Here is an 18863-nt window from a genome sequence, read left to right on the forward strand (position 1 = left end):
CAAAATTTAGTAGAAATGAAACTGCATGATGCCTGAAGCTAGGTCAGAATACACCATGCCACTTCCTTTTATTTTCTTGGAATGGCCACTCTGTGGTTGCTTTCTCATGGGATGTTCCCTCTGGGAACTCATGCTCTGGAGACCCCAAGCTACAGGGAAAGGCTAAATGTAAGTGCTCTGGTCAACATTCCCCATTATCCCAGTCCTTTGAGTCATTTTGACCCTGGTGCCCAACATGTCAGTGAAGATGCCTCCATAGAACTTCAGTGCTCAGGCCTGCAAGTTACCTCTGGCCATTTGAGTCTTCCCAACAGAGGCTCCAGAAAAAGAAACAAGATGAAGTTACTGTGCTCCCTCAATTCCTGACCTACGGAATCCTTGAGCATGATATGTTTGTTGTTCTATGCCATGAAGAGTAGTTTGTTTTGCAGCAGTAGAACCTGTAACAAGGGTCATATCTCTATTCCTTAAGGTCACATCTGGAAGAATGGCCATGATTTGCTTCAACAGGCTCTTTTATGTCACTTCTTGTTGTAGCATTTAGAAGGCAATTATGAGGTCATATAGCATCTGGGAAAAGCCTGCTTGTTTTATGCCCCGGCAAGGGTAACACAAAAGCTGTGCCTTGCTTTTGTGTCAACTATCAATGACTTGGGGGACCCCAAACTTGACTCATTCAGTGTCATTAAGGTGAACCTGTCTTTAAAGGACTCATCATAATTAACATCATAAAAGACTAATATATTAAACAGGTTGCCTACTTATTAACTTATAGTGATTTACAACATAGTATGAACTAAGATACTCATGTTGACTGCTCTGCCTATCATCTCCGTTCAGAAATCTCTATTCAGGTAGTCAGATTGTTCAGATACCATGAAATTGGAACAAGAGTTGTCTGATAGATTTAAACAGCTAATAAAATTAAGCTGTGATAAGCTAATTATCCATTCCCATAAGAGGTACGAATCTCTGACAGTACAAGAAATTGAATTTAATTGGCTGGTTACTCCTCTACACAGTACTAGGTAAGCACTATGAATTTTGTTTCACTATATATTTTTTCTGTTCTATGCTGATCTGTAAATTCTGAGAGAAACATACATTCTTAAAAATATCCCAATGTCATTAATTGTATTATCATAAGACCTTTCTTTACACCTGAAATCCATTCTATCTCTTTAAGGTGATTTTGAATATATCTCATCTCCTAGCTTATACCATTGATTCCATATTCAAATTCCAAATACTCTGGAAGCCAATTAGCTCTACCCTCTTTATTGAGAAGGGTGAAATATCTATAATAACACAGGATCTTAAGAAGAAACATTTTCTAAAAGTCCCATGAAGCCAATGAGTAGGACAGAATTTTCTGAAGAAATCTGTGAGATGGCACATTTATTTTTATATTTGTTTTCTTTGAAATGGGCATGAATAAGTATAGGCAGTTCACAAAATATGAATGTGATATATGATAACATTGGTATTTATAGTATGCCTAATTCTTGATTTGAATGAAGACTTTGGAAATTATTCTTAATGACTTTGATGACAATTTATGGTACCCACACTTACCTTCCCACTCGCTCCTACAATCAGTCCAATCAACTTTTAAAAATTTAAGTTAAAAACTTAAATTCTTCTTTCTCTAGGAGTAAAATTTCTGTGCCACTGAAATGCTAATCAACATAGCTATGCAATTATTTCATGTATAAGAAGAATTCTTTAGCTTCTCAATTCTAGTTCTGCATAGTTGTCACAGTCATTAGTAAGAAAGTATATGGTCTCTGGTCTCTGCAAGACTTCAGAATCAATCAGCCTGCAATTATGACTATGCATATATTTATTTTCAAGCAATCTTTCTTTGATTATCATAAATTAGCTATTGTCTCTTTTGACTGATGTCCTACAAAAAGGAAAGAACAAATGATATGGCAATTAAAGAGAAAAAGCAAACATTTTGGCAGCCTTTAAAATCTCACACAATCATAAAAACTGTAAAGAGACAAACCCAGCAGGTCATACTGCCTGTAATTCCAAACATATTGGATTATAATATATTCAGTGTGCTTGATTTTACAGTAATTACCCTTTCATTGCTTCATTTAGGGGCTCATTCCATAGAATAAGAAACTTTTTGATTAGGAAAAAATAGTTTTTCAGTATAAATTTTATTGTTCCTAACTGTGGTATTTTGAATACAATGAGATTGATATAATTGCACAAAATCCAGGTAGCTTTTAGAAAATACATAAAGGTAGATTTTAAGAATTCCAGTCTCATAAAACTTTCTTTGTTGCTTTGGTATTTGATGAGATTGGAGTGATTATAAATCAGCCTACCTGTATACTTCACTTCTTTCAGGCACACATTTTCCAGGATTTCTTTGACTTAGGGAAGATGATTATTGAGGTCAGAATACAGGAGGATCCAGGAGAAGGTTTGGATTTCAAATTATAAGCAGGTCACAGTAGGAGGTTAGACTGGAAACTATAAGCATTAAGGGAGTGTACGTGGCTTCTTTTTATGTTTTGCTGCCTGTGTGGTGCTGGGTAGAGTCCATAAACGTAGAGTAACTTCTAGGGTCAGACAGCCTTAAAGCAAAGCTGAAAAATACTTTGGTTCCCAAAGCATTTTATTGTGAAAATTGGCCCAGATATTTGTAATATTATTTTATACTTTCAAGAATTTTTAAAAAGGACTTCTAATAGATAGAAACACACAGGACCATTTTTTTTGGTAAATTCTCTGGCTCCATTTTTTTCCTAAGCTGGGATACTGTGCACATTTCCCTCTCTTTCTAATGACTTTAGTGATGCAGCGTGCTCTCTTTTCTTCATGTCTGCTCTATTATTTCCTCCCTTTCTTTATTCATTTTCAGCACATGTGCATTACGGGATTATTTTGTACTAGGTACTGGGCAAGTAATGGATACAAGCAGATATGCTTTCTGTCCTATAGAGTACAAAATTCTAGTAGGAGCGCCAGGCATTAAATCTGGGGCTGATGTAACAAAATGTAACATTTAGTAGTTCTGGGAGTGGATACAGGGGTGCATGTTGTATTATACTTTGAATATATGAATGATACTGAGTTAACATTTATAAAGTACCTATTCTGTGCCAGGCATTGTGTTAAATGCTTTACTTGTGTTAGCCAGTTTAATCCTCACAACGTCATATGATCATTTGAGGTATGTAGTGTTATTATGTCCATTTCCAGGTGAAAAAATGGGCACTTAGATTAAATAACTTTCCCAGGTGAGTACAACTTGCAACAGTCAAAGGCAGGACTTGAAATTATAGTAGGTAGAAAAACATTTCTCCTTTCTGTCTACCCCCTTTCCCCCTACTGCTTTCCAAGGACAAACTAATCAGAATTGGAACAAGTCTAAGCTGTGACTGGTTAGTACCTTGGATAGCTCCCAGGGCACAGTTCCCAGATGAAGCTCAAGGCCTCATTGGGTCTTTTATTCTCAGAGCATCCCAGTATCTGATGGAATTTGCCTTCTCCCTTTCCCACTCTCAGTGGGTCTCTGAGCCTTAAAGAACCTTAAAGAGGCCAGCTTCATTTAGTAACTCATTCATCAACACTTGTTTAATATTATCTGGAAAATGCTATAGTGGAAGGGTAGAGGAAGTACATATGGAGGTGAATATGCCAATACAGTCTGTGAGGAGGGTACTTTCCTCTCATTCACATCCAATACTCCTCTCCAACATACAGCATCCATTAGAAGAGAAAAGACAGACTTTTTTAGCTAGTAAGGTATTCTACAGAGATTTAATGACCCCAGGAGCTCTGGCACACTTGTAATAACACATTTTGAACAGTTAATCAGGAGTTTAACCAACAAGGATTAAAAGCAGGAATTTAAAGTAATTTCCCAACATGGGGTATAATTGGTTTCTTTTGTGCTTTGCTCTGTTCAGCCAGATATCAATCAATCATACATTTGCTCTAAAATACATTTTGCTTTTCTTTATGGAACTGCAGTAAATAATCTAGCTATGTATAGAGATATATAGATACAGTTATGCCTTACTTAACAATGGGAATATGTTTGGAGAAATGCATCATTAGGCAATTTTGTCATTGTGCGAATGTCACTGAGTGTAATTACACAAATCTAGATGGTGTAGCCCCCTACACACCTAGGCTGTATAATACTAATCTTATGGGATGGCCGTCAATATGTGGTCCGTTGTTGACCAAAATGTCATTATGTGCGGCATGACTGTATGTGTGTGTACAAATATATATATATATATATATATATATACACATATGCATATTTTTTCAGTTTATAAATATACCTGATTCTAACCTTCTGATTATTTATTTTAAAAAATCCTTCCACGTTTTTACCCATGAGCAGGAATAATGAGGAAAAAAATGTCTGGTCTATCTTCTTTTTTTCCATATGCACATAGTAGTTGTTCTGCCTCAAAATTTTCCCTTAACTTTGTTTAGTTTTCTGTACCTTTCTTCTTTCCAGACTCAGAAACAAAAAAGGATTACCAAAGAATCTAACAAGTTAACAATAATGTGTGGACTTGAGGCGCTCTCTTCTTTAAGGTCACTGCTAAACCAGATGTGTGCTATCACCAGAGACTTTATTCTGTTCTATAATCCTATTGGAAAACTTTTGGATCTGTTCCTTATCACATTCTGGAAGGAATTCCAGGAAACATCTTTGAAACAGGGGAAAAATGACAAAAGCAGATAAAGAATCTCATGAGAGCATTTTAGCGAAAAAATAAAGAGAAAATCCCACATATTTTGAGTAGTCTAAAATATCTTGATTTTAGTTTGGGATTTTTACTACGATTGAGCAATAGTACTAATAAAACCAATCTGCTGTACTTCGTTTGATCCTTGCAAGAGAGAGGAGGTTATTCGCCTAATTTACAGACGTATTAACTGATGCTCACAGAATGTGTTTCACTCAAAGCAGGTGAGGTTAAGTATTCTGACTTTCTAAGCTATTTCCACGTCACTAATCTGCTTTATATATAGTAAAACTAAATTATCTTTTTTAACACGAAGTAGAATATTATGAATTAAATTATGAGGCAAGACAATAACCAAACCACAAATCAGCACTAAATGTTTGTGTCTTAGGTTGATTGAATTATGTGATCCTAAAAATGCTCAGTTTAATATAATGTGCCACCTAATAAAACTTTTTAAATTGAGGCTAATGCAAAGAGAAAGCTTTATTAAATTATGGAAAAAAATAATATATTACATTTATATTAACACGAGCTAAGTTAAAAACATATTATTGATTAAAAGATGCATTTCTATCACAAATACTATGGATAACTCATAGTTGATTATTATTAAATAAATTCACATTCCTAACATTCCTGAGTGCCAGATGTTCTTTTAAATAGGTTAAACACATCTCTAGAGTGTCTTATAACATTAATTTGTTTTAGCACACGTATCCCTGTAAATAGTGCAGAAGTGTTCACATATGTGACCAAATTATAAAGAAAGTCTAAATTAAGATATAAAAGTCAATGAAACACACCTCTGTTATTACAGTTTAAGGTTATTGCTGAAAGTGATCATTGCTACTGGTCCACAATGGTTACTTAAAGGAAAAGTAGCACTGGCCATTTCTATTTTAAAACTAACACAATAGTGGTTTTGCTCACTAACTGCATTCAGCATGAGTAATACTTTTTGTCAATCTGAACTGATACGGGAGTTTTCTTCACTACAAAAATAGCTGTTTTAAAGTATTGTTTACTAAATAGTTTTCCATAGAATATTAATAAATATTGTTCATGTTCAGTGTTAATAACTTTGTCAAGCCACAAAAGCATTCAGATACTTTAGAAGATTAATCATTTAAAAAATTTATATGTTCTCATTTTGAAAAATTCAAGCAATTTATCAAAGTACTAAAAGGGAAAATACATTCAGCATTTCATTACCCAGATACAATATATAATTAATAGCACATCATTACTATGTATTTCTATGTGTGTGCATACTTATTGTTTTGCATGGATGGATAGTGTATCAGTTAAGATTGCTTTCAACTGTAAGTAACTGAAAACTAAATCAATGGTGGTTTAAGTAAATAAAGGTTACTTTCTCCTCACATAACAAGAACTTAGAGATGGTATAGAAACTCAGTGATGAAGTAAAAAACCCTTTATATCTTTTTGCTATGTTACTATTAGTATGCCCCTTTTTTTCCTCATGGTGGTAAAGTGGCTACTTTACATCCAGGCATCTATAGTCAAGGCATGAACAAAAAGGAAGCACTGGGCAGAGATGTGCTTCTCCTTCATTATCAAGAAAGCAACAATTTTTCCAGGGAATTCTTGCCTCCAGCAGATTTCTGTTTATGGCTCATGGCCAGAACTATATTACAGGTCCACTCCTAGCTGGAAATGAAGCTGAAAAAGTGAGGCATTATCTTTTGCAGCCTTTATGAGTGAAGATGGTAAGGTAGAAATAAATTTTTTATAAAAATGCATAGAAATGCAATCAATTTACTCTTGATATTTTAAAATAAAATATTTTAAATTTAGTTTTACAGAAAAAAATCCCAAAGTAAAATTCAAGGAAATGCTGAACTTTATTTTCTCACTAAAATAGTTATGATTTCTTTAAAGATACTTGTAAGATTAGAAAAAGTCAATGAAAACTATTAAAAAATTTAAATCACTATGGTTTTTAAACATCATATTTAAGTTTTATACTGAACTGATTAACTTGTGATATAAAGTAAAAGAAAGTTAGCACAAATTTATGTCCCTCATAGCTTGATTTTTTAAATTTATATTGAGGGTTTTACATTGTCATGATATCTAACTTTTACATTCTTTTTGGAACTGTAATTCCTATGGTTGTTTAAATGCATGTTCAAGTTGATCAATTATTTATTTAGTCATTACATGACAGCTTTTCCCTCACATTTATTTGTCTTGGACTCTTAATTAACTTGATTATTTGATGGAGATTTTTTTAAAAGACATATTCTTAGATGATGAATTCTTTAAGTTACTTAGCCTTTGAGAATATCTATTCATTGCCTTTGTAAGTAATGGCCATCGTGGCTAGTTACAGTATCTCATCATAATTTCTTTCACTCATAACATAGCCATTCTTACTTGTCTTTTTGGCATTGTATGTTGCTATGGAAAATCTTAGGCTAGCCTATTCATTATTATTTTCCCTATTTAGATGAATTGCCTTTTTTACTTGTATTCTTGGAAAAAAGTAACTACTTTCGAGTTATTAACAGAATATAAGACCCAAATTATGTCATTTATATGGTATTTATTTTCAAATTGCTTTAGTTTCATTTTGTTTAATCTCCAAAGCAAATCTATAAAATAAATATTATCTCCATCTTTTATAAGATAAAACTAAAGGTCAAATAGTGTAACTGATTTTTCCAGATCTTAGATGTAGTATTCAACCAAAATAGACCTAAGAGAATCGACTCTAAATTCAGTGCTCTTTCAATTATATGGCTTTGTAAGATAATTATGGATAAATTGTCTCTAGTTGTCATCTACTGTACATTTTAGGTAGAGTTATAACCATTTTACCTTAAAAATCTTTCACCACTTAAACTGTATATGTTACATAGATTTACTATAGATCTCCCATGACAAAATCTTTTATTAGACAAAAGGAAAGATAAAATCTTTTTAAGATTTTAGTATTACTTTGAACCCATAGATCACTAATGACAAAATCTTCTTTTTCTTGCAAGTAGAATAATAACTTTGTTTTTTTTCACTAGTACATAAATAGAAAGGGTGGGAGGGTGAAGGAGGATGGGATGAAGAGACTAACAATTATTGAGCTTCTAAAATAATGCCATTGGAATCTTAATAGGGATTACATTGAATCTATAGATGACTTTGAGTAGTATAAACATTTTAACAATATTAATTCTTCCATGAACACAGGATATTTTCCTACTTATTTGTGTGTTCTTCAATTTCTTTCAAGAATGTCTTATGGTTTTCAGTGTACAGATATTTCATCTCCTTGGTCAAATTTATTCCTAATTGTTTTATCGGTTTTGATGCTATTATAAATGATATTGTTTTCTTTATTTCTTTTTTAGATAGTTCTTTGTTAGTGTATAGAAAGGCAACTGATTTTTGTATGTTGAGTTTGTGTCCTGCAGTTTTACTGAATTTGTGGCTTACTTCCAACAGCGTTTTTCATGAAGTTTTTAAGGTTTTCTATATATAAGATCGTGTCTTCTGCAAACAGCGACAATTTACTTCTTCCTTTCCAAATTGGATGCCTTTTTTTCTTTTTCTTGCCTGATTGTGCTGGCTAGGACTTCCAGTACTATGTTGAATGGGAATGATGAAAGTGAGCACCCTTGTCTTGTTCCTGATCTTAGAGGAAAATCTTCCAACCTTTCAAATTAAGTATGTTGTTAACTGTGGCTTTGTCATAAATGGCCTTTATTATGTTGAGGTACATTCATTCTACACCCAATTTTTTTGAGAGTTTTATCATGAATGAGTGTTGAATTATGTCAAATGCTTTTTCTGCATCGTTGAGATGACCATATGATTTTTATCTTTCATTGTATTAATGGTATGTATATTGATTTGTGTACATTGAACCATCCTTGCATCCTAGATGAATCCCACTTGATTATCCACTTGAATTGGTTTGCTAGTATTTTCTTGAGGGTTTTTGTAGCTGTACTCATTAGGAATATTGGTTTGTCATTTTCTTTTTTTGGTAGGGTCCTTATCTGGTTTTGGTATAAATGTATTGCTGACCTCACAAAATGAGATGAATTTGGTATTTCTCCCTCACCATCAATTTTTGGGAAGAGTTTGAGAAGGATTGGTATTAATTCTTCTTTAAATGTTTGGTAGAATTAATCAATGAAGCCCTCTGAACCTAGGCTTTCTTTCTTGGGAGGTTTTTGATTACTGCTCCAATTTTCTTACTCATTTTTGTTCAGATTTTCTGTTTCTTCATGATTTAATCCTGCTAGATTGTATGTTTCTAGGAATTTATCTGTTTCTTCTAGATTGTCCAATTTGTTAGTGTCTAATTGTTTATAGTAGTCTCTTATGATCCTTTGTATTTATGTGGTATCATTTACGTCTCCTCTTTCATTTATTATTTATTTATTTGAATCTTCTCTCTTTTTTCCTTGATTAGTCTGGGTAAGTGTTTGACGATTTTGTTTATCTTTTCAAAGTACCAACTCTTAGTTTTGTTGATCTTTCTATTATTTTCCTATTTTGTATTTATTTCTGCTCAAGTCTTTATTATTTCCTTTCTTCTGCTAACTGTAGGCTTAGTTTGTTCTTCTTTTTTTAGTTGATTAGGGCTTCCAGCTGTACCCCAATCCCTTATACATCTCTATCTGATCCCCATTGGCCAAGCTGTGCAGACTCCCCCAGTGATGCCTCTGAGATGAGACCCAAATGGGCCTCCCAGGAAGTGTCCTACAATGCTGAGAAAGCTGGGTGTCCACCTTGTGTTCTCTTTATCCCACTGGGGAAACTGTAGGACCAGGGAGAGCCTCTTGGTGCAGTGGTTGTGCCAACTTGGGGGTGGGGTGATACAGTCAAAATGTAACCACTGCTCTTACCTAACATGGTCCTTCTTGGTCATTGTTGTCCAGGGGGGTGCTTCAGCATTACCCCCAGGTTCTGGGATTTTCACACCACTGTCTTTTCTATGGATAGTTGCTAGTTCATCTTCAACTAGTGGATACTTAAGTTGGGATGACCTATGTCACCATCTTGATGACATCACTTACTTGTTGATTATTTTAAAGGAAGAAATAGTTGCAGTTAATGTGAAATGAAAAAAATCTGCCTTTGGATTAGAATGGATGGTGTTAAAATGTGAATAACAATTTGCAAATCAATAAAAATAATTTCATGCACACTTCTACAGAAAACTATTCTTATATTGTATATAAAAAGTATATATTTTAATTTATGCATTTTATGTTTATATTAGGTTAGTAACTTTTATATTTTAATGTAAGAAAAAACATCAAAGGATGCTTTGTAGAATGTATAGTAGCAGGTAAATATATGTTCTCTCATAATAGCAATTGACCAGATAGTTTTATAATTTTTAATGGCTATTATTTTAATCAACTAAATTATATGTCTTAATGAACAATTCATTAAATTTTTACTTATTGCCATTCTTCACTCTGGAAATTCCTATATTATTCAAAAGGTGTATTTTTCAGAACTAATATGTTGCCTATGCAGTTTTTTGAAGTTGGCAAAAAATAATATGCAGAAGCTCAGAAAATAAAAGTAATTTATCTTTTAGAAATATAAGCTGTGTTATTTTAATTCATCTCATTATCTATCTTTGCTTTGATACTGAGGGAAATACATGCTTCACTTTATGGAACTTTTATTATTTGGCATGGTAGAGTTTTAATAATTTACATTTTTATTAGAAACTATTATAAGTTGGAGAGAGAAAGCAATTCAGATAATTTGCAGAATGATACAAAATGTTGTGTGTTTTAATTTTTTCCCATTCCTTTTCTGAAACAGACTATCACAGAAAGTAAGAACTGGAGGGGAAGTGAGAGTTAAGTTAATAAGCCCTCCCTCTCCCCATCCCTTATTTAACAAGAAGAAACAACGATTAATTGCTTTACAGGGTCAAGAAAATGACTTAGGTCTCCTCATCCTTATTCAAATGCCAGTTGGGATTGAAACCTCATGGACTGATGGAAGAAGGAACAGTTACAACTGCTGGTCCAGGGCACAGTAGACATCTAGAAGTGCTTGGAAGGTTAAGAAGCCTGAATTCCTGCAAGAAAAATGAATCAGAAAACAAGACATAGAAGAGAAAGACAGATGTAAAGATCCCATTTTTTGTCACTCTGCCCTGGTGGCTACTTTAATTTTTTGTCCATCCTTGCATGACCTTTAGTGTTGCCTTGGGTGAATGTAGATCTTACCAATTTAAGCCAGAAGAAAAGTTGATAACTTATGTGTGCTACTTTGGTACAATATGATTATAATAATGAGGTGTCTCCACCAGGAAAGTTCTACTTATCTTCCAGATCCATCTCATATACTGGTCTAAGAGTGAAGACTGGTACAACTTTACTAGCTGATAATTTTATAATATAATTCTACAGATTAATATGTCTAGATATTTCAATTATATTACTTGACCTATGTGATAGAAAAATCATACTTCTAGATATTTAGTGTAAAGAAATGATGGATGCTTTCTAAAACATTGTTTTTTTTAATTGAGATATAATTAGCATATAACCACATTGGTTTCGGGTGTACAAGATAATGATTCCATATATGTATATATTGCCAAATGATCACCATAATAAGTCTAGTTAATATCCATCACCACACATGGTTACAATTTTTTCTCTTCTGATGAGAACTTTTAAGAGCTACTCTCTTAGGAACTTTCAAATATACAATATATACAATATAGTATCATTAACTATAGTCACCATGCTGTACGTTACATCCCCAGGACTTAATTATTTTGTAAATAAAAATTTGTACTTTTAACCACCTTCACCTTTTCTGCCCACCCTCCACCCTCTGCCTCTGTCTCTGGTAACCACCAATCTATTTTCTGTATCGATCATATGGTATTTGTCTTTTTCTGTCTTATTTCATTTAACATAATAACCTCAAGATCCATCCACATCGTTGCAAATACAACATTGTTTATATAGCAATATTTAGAGAAAAATATAAATATCCAACAAGGGATCGAATATTTGGAATATTATATATTAGTTAAATGATTGTATAAAAATATAATGCTGACATTAAAATATGTTCCTGTACTATCATACAATGTGAATTATAGGATACAAAATGATATTTATAGGATATATACATATATGCTATTATACTGTCAGTGTAAATTCATGAGATTAAAAAATAAAACATCAAAAAATAATTTTAGTGATAATTATAATGTATACGTGTTATGATAGTCAGCTCTGTCAAGTTTCACAGGTCTCTTTCATGAAGCTTCTCTTGAAACTAAATAACAGAGGAGGACAAAAGAAGATAAGATAGAGTGAACATGGTCAACACTCGAGCTTAAACAGAGGAGCATGTGATTATTGAATCCCAGTGCATTTTATTCACTGCTTGCAATTAATAAGCACTTGATAAACATAGGTAAATAAAGAAGGTTCATTTTGCCCATTCTCAGTTTTTCTGTTATACCTTTAATAGATAATATTAGTTTATATTATTTTCCAGGGCCAGATAAAAATTAACATAACTTTGACTCCCACCCAATAAAGTAGGTCATATTCTCCCTGGGTGTCTACTTGTTGTTGTTTCTGATTTATTAGACTTAATAAATTTATGACTCCAACTAAGGAATTGATCAGTTTGGCGTTACTTTAGTTGTTGCCTACTTTCCAGTTATTTGCTATCATTTTGTAGCCATGGAATCTAAAGCCAGCTAAGTAATCTGCCTCTTAACCCAGTCAATTTAGTTCCTGGACTGAGTCCAATCTCACACATGGATGAAAACAAATCTCATTTGAATTCTCAACCGGGGGGGGGGGGGGGGCGGGAATGCCTTTTTGGTATGATCCAGGAGAGGTCTAAATAGCAAGATTGTGTTATGAGTAAGGTTTGTTAACATCCAACGAGTTTGGCAAGATTTCACCTCTCAGTACCCCATGAGGGTGCTTGTGAGTGTAAAGTAGGATCTTATGCAAGAGTCTGAAGTTTATTAGTCATATTTACTTACCTTATAAAACCAAAATTATATCTCTCAATTGTTTTGAAGACAGCTGCAGCTAACATATCTCTCCCTCTGGGTACTCTCAGACTTGGGTTATATTTTCTCAACTCTTTGGAACAGTTTAGACCCTGGCTACCACACTGCTATACTGCAGCAAACAAATTATTCAGAGCATATTATTATGATGATTCACCACAGAGAGGGAGCTTCAGATTAGGAAATTTCTAATGTCGTATGGAGTGAAAAACCTTAAAACAGTGGCATAACCGTCTCTGATTTTCCTGGGAAGGCAACTATTTAGAATGGAGACCTGGATTTGAGGTACTCATTAATTTTTAACTGAGAAAATTGATTCTTGAGAACAAAATGGATGGGATCTAAGAATATAAAAAGCAGGACCCAACCAACATCTGGATTCAGAGACTCCAGTTTCCTTTTACTATTAGGACTCAAATATCACTTTGATAGTTAATACATGTATCAGGAATGTACTATACTTACAGTATAAAAATTACAAATTGTAAAGTTACATATCCCACTTCATTTTTTATTGTCATTATAGTATTTATTCATTTTTTTAAAAAGTTCAATTTGTTAGTTTAGGCCTGGAGTCAGCAAACTTTTTCTGGAAAAAGCCAGATACTTTAGCCTTTTTGGGCTGTATGATCACTGTTGGAACTACTCAACTTTGCTGTGGTAGCTTTAAAGCAGCCAGAGGCAACATGTAAATAAATGAGTGTGTTTGCGTTCCCCAGATTTTTATTTCCAAATAACAGAAGGTGAGCGAATTTGACCTGTAGGTTGCAGTTTACACCCCTGGTTTAGGGTTATTCCCAGCTGAGGCAAAAAGGCCAGAGATCAATTCTCTTAGGTTCTTAATCTTTGTTATATTTTCAAAAACATTAGAAACTCTGAGAATGGTGTTTTTTTGTGACTTGAATCATCTATTTTAAGCCTGCAACAGGTCAATTAAAAAATAGTCTAATTCTGAAATATTTTTGAGGTATCTTAAAACTCAATTCTGCTTTTGCTTAATAAACAAGTAATTTGACAAACATTTGACTTATTAATGTCTCTGTATCCTGTGACCACTCTCCCATGGGCTATCTAAATACCTTCATGCGTTCTCTTTCTTACCACATCAAAGCTTAGTTTCATATGGGAAGCTGTCTCTTAAGGTACCTACTGAACACATTCACACGATGTTTGAATTATTGATCAAGTATAATGCCCTGAATCACAGTGAGGGAAAATTGCTGACCAGCAGGCAATTAGGGATTTTCATGGGTTAAGAGGGGAAAGTAGGCAAAGATGATTGCCTGGACCACTTACCATCTACTCTTAAACCTTTCATTATTAGAATATTATTATGCAAAATAAATCAGTCCATTTACGTTGTTTTAACTGGGAATATTTGCCATCCTTGTTTTTTAGATATTGAAAGACAGGGAGATCCATGTGCTTCCTTGATTTACTCTGTCAAATTTTGTTTTTTATTCTGCTTTTAACTTCTTATCATTTTGTTTCTCCATTGCACTATAAATGCTTCATAACCAAACATTATATTGATAATTGGTTCTATAATTTGCCAATTGATGACATCATATGGAAATGTCATAGAATCAGAGAGCTAAAAGGGTCTTAAAAAGCATATATTTCCTCTCTTCATTTAATATCAAGTTTTGAAAATTCTCCAAATTTTTAAACATTTTTTTCTACTGGATACTAGTGAACATTTTACGATCATGTCATTGTCAGCAAGCAATAGGGAGAGAACTAAGAGACTTAGTACATATTAAATCCTGTAATAAAACAAGTTAAACAAAAGAGATGTTTACCAAAAGTGGGCTATCTTTAACTACTGAATATCTGAATCTTTTCTTTTTGTACAGTAACTTGGATTATTCAGAGGTGACATAGGCACCCGCATTCTGAATTTATTGAATTCAAACACAGCATAAGAGATTTTTCTGTTAAACTCAGAGAACATTCACTAAGAGGCAAAAAAATAAATAAATAAAGCCATCATTTTCTAAGGTATGGTTTTTCTGACCTTTACAATGTGCTTTGCCATCTTTCATTAATAGTTTACTATGTACTGTGATAAAGAAAACAAAACAATGACCCGCTAAGAGACAGAAAGAGAAAAAAAGATAGGGAGACCATACTCTATGGGGTAAATGTTTCAAAAGAGCCAGTTTCCAATGTCCCCTTATTTATCCAATAGTAGTTCAATTATTGTTTAATTAACTGCAAACAATAAGGGGGATTGCATTTTCTATAGATAATTCAAAAATAACAAAAATGAATCTACATTTTTTTAAAGTCACCATGTGCTGGAAATTCTAAACGATATCAGTAATTAAAATATTCCTCCTTTCTCAATTTTTTATCTAAATTCCAAACCAGTGAGGGGGTAGCAAGCTTTGGTCTATGGGCCAAATCCAGAATATAACATAAAATAAACACTTTTTTTACAAGTGGTTGAAGGAAAATTGTGAACGCTTTTTTATCTCTTGTTACATAAGTACCTACATAGTATTCTCAATTTTGTTTGTTGGCTTGAAAAAAGCCAAAATTTTTACTATCTGGCTCTTTAAAGAAACAATTTGTTGACTCTTACTTCAAACAATTGCTGTGGTTAATGTTTCATTTTTATATATAAACAGAATAAACTTCAGATTTATAAGCTTGAAATTAACACATTTTTATTATTTATCTTTTAATAGCATTCTTAATTTGGAAAGGAAGTATACAGAAGGCCTTCAACACACAAAGATTTCATTACTTGCGTTAATTTCCAGAGTAAGTTCCTAATGATTCGGAGCCATTTGAACTACCTTCGCGTGCAGTTAGTACGTCCAATCCTGTGGTACATATCTCTACATTGAAATATTTGAAATAAACAATGATAGCACGCTGATTGTAAATAGTAAGAAATAGACCTTTAGTTACGTGAATTCTGACATTCTCTGTGACCACAAAAATATTTGCAAACAACAATTAGTCTTGAAGAGTGAGATACAGACTCTAAAATTATTCCCGCATGATTGGTGGTAGACAAAAACTGTGAAGAATATTTGCCATGCAGCAACAAAATGTAAGTAAATTGATGTTTACATAGAAAAAAAGACACAAATATTGAAAAATACCAGGAGAAATGAGAAAACACGTTCTTACATTGCCAGAAGAAATAAAGACAAAGTTAATGTAGTCATTGTTTTCATCAAAAACTGAATGCTTTTTCTGAAGAAGGGAATCAAATCATGTCAGTGTTTGCCTCATTTAATCTTTTGCACTGATGTTTGCAGAAGGAGAAAAAAATTGGAAGTTTTTACAGATTATAATCAAGATTTATGACGATTTTTTCTGGTGAACACATTTTAGTGAAAGTTTTTCAAATTCAAAGGCATTTGAAAGCTGCTAGAATCAATCCTGATGAAATAAGGCAGGCCTTCAGTAATATTGCACATTCTGAAACTCACTGTGAAATGGGGTTTTTATTAATTTCTATTCAACCTTGCCTTTAATACTTTTCTTACCTATTTATATATCTGTTTCATAGAAACTTTTCAAAATTAACATTAAAAAACAGTTTTTTTCCAACCAGCTATGGGTGAAGATAGATTGACAAAAGTCTGGCTATATTGTCTATTGGACATGAATATGTAAAGAAAATCCATATTCATGAAGTCATTGGTAAACACAACATTGTTATTATTTACTGCTGTGACAGATTAACATGTAGGTATAATATTTTCCTCTATTTTGTTAAAAATACATTAATTTAATTAGAAAGTATTAATCTAAAATTTTTTTCTTTTTTACTATAATATGTAACTTTTACTTTTTTTGCTGGAATGGTTTTACGGACATATGTACATATAGAAGATGCATGTGCTATGGATAGATACAGATATACAAAGTTAAATAAAAATAAATTTCAAAGTCTGCATTTATTTTATTTTCATTGTTATTTATTTCATATTGTGATTTATTATTGAAAATAATTTTGCTGTTTAAAAGAGGAGGCTGTTTAAAATGAGATGTTCTATGTATCAAATATGTCAGCCTTGTTCCTGTGTTCACATGTATAGCCACTATAAAAAAGAAAAAATGTCTTTTCTTAGCTGACATTTATATTTACTGTGTAACACCACAATTAATGACACTTTAAATTTTCTTATCATCTTCAACTTTTCCAAATAGTTTCTCATGTTATCTGTGGCTTAACAGATGTAGATTATTAGTTTGTTTGCTTTTTTAACTGATCAGGTTTTAGAATTTCAAATTTAAAAATATGTTGCATGCAGCTGAGGCAGTGATTTCTCTTCTTGCGATGTTTCCTTCCATCAGACAGAGAGCTACTAGCGAAACAATCCTGGCCTCCCTCCTTCTCAGGCGCCCTTTCCCTGGGACAGGGAGTTGAGGGGCAGAGAGATGGAGGGGAGGACAAGCTGGTTGCTGAGGTTGGAAGTATTACCTGGGCATGTGTAGCTCAGCCCTTTCCTGTCCCTTTATTCTGGAGCCTAGACATGGTCCCCCAGCGCAGTCTTCTCTGTATCCTTATTACTATAACTCTGCCTATTTCCTATCAGCACTGCCATGATTGAGAGAGTAAATTCGCTTAATTCTGGGTTCAGGATTAGGAAGTCCACTTGTCCTTGGAAACAAGTCTCACTCTCCAATATCGGCTGAATGATTGGTGATGCTTTGGCCTTGTGTTCTTTACTCTATTGTCTTATTTCCCAGTTGGTTTTGAACTTGAGCAGAGAAGGGAATGCTATTTACTGGGGGTCCTTGGAGACCCCTTAATGGCAAACAACTGTCAATTTTGTGGAATATATCCTTTAAAATGATATCCTTTCAGCCTATAATTTTATATTAAGGGAATGTGGCTAATGGCAACAATACGGGGCAAATTTAAAGAGTGATTGGAAAATTTTGATTCATGATGTAATTATAAAGGAAATAACTTTGTGGGAAATTTCTCTGAAAAGTTAGTTATTAGAATAATTCACTGCAGATCTTTTTTTATTAACTGCTCATTGTCATTTATAATTTATAACTATTTAATTAGGAGAAAATTGAGGATAAAGCTATTTTAATGGTCTTTCTACTGTAACTTAAGAGCAGTAAGTTTAAAGAAAAAATTTATTATTAAAATGTGCTTTCTACCTACTGGATTATTTGCCTTCCATTTGAAACACAATTCAGAAAACTTAACAGAAAAAGCATAAAGACAACTGTATTTTAGTTATATACCTCTTAGATATTAATACCTTTTTCTTCTCTACACAATTAATTTCTAGCTATGTAATCTAATATGATTAAAATAAGTCAAGCCATTATATAATTAAAAATAAAAAGCCTATTTTCACAGATTTTGCTTGAAAATAAGGTACATCAAACTAATTTTACACACAGATATCCTATTTGATTTTAAACTCCCAGAATATAGTAAATTGTTTTTAATAATTTTTTATAGTACCCAGTATAATATATATAGATATGGATAAATAGATAATGACAGTAATGCTGCTTTCACATCACAAAACATTGAAATGTATTACATGAGAGTTTTCTTTTAAATATGATCAAGAAAACTTTTTCTTTGAACTTCTTGTCCCCATAGGTTATATGCAAGGCAAGATTTCTGGACAGTGACAGAGCCAAGGCAAAAATCTTGCTACAATGGAAGAAAATCCCCAAATCAGAACTATAGAAGCATATCAATTGAAATATATTCAACAGATAATTTATAAAATACTTCCATTGTGGTGGCATTGGGATTATAAAGGAAGACAAGAATTTGCACGTGAGTAGATGAGTTTAGAGAAAGCAGGATTTACAGTAAAGTTGTTTCATATTGGAGTCAATTACCTCCATAGTATATACTCCATCCCTTCTCTTGGCCAAAAAGAACATTTTTCTCAACAATATTTTCTTCTGTCAGAATTCTCTTGAGGCTTAAAAGAGAAAATTTTAAAAATTTTACTTTATAGGCAGCAGAGAGTTAATGATAGAACTTACAGTGTATACTGTGTTGCAATACGTTTAAGATTCATTTGTGGTACTTATAGTGAAACATTAAAGGAGATAGAAGGTTC

This window comes from Equus przewalskii, chromosome 9, assembly GCF_037783145.1.
Source record: "Equus przewalskii isolate Varuska chromosome 9, EquPr2, whole genome shotgun sequence".
Lineage (NCBI taxonomy): Eukaryota > Metazoa > Chordata > Mammalia > Perissodactyla > Equidae > Equus > Equus przewalskii.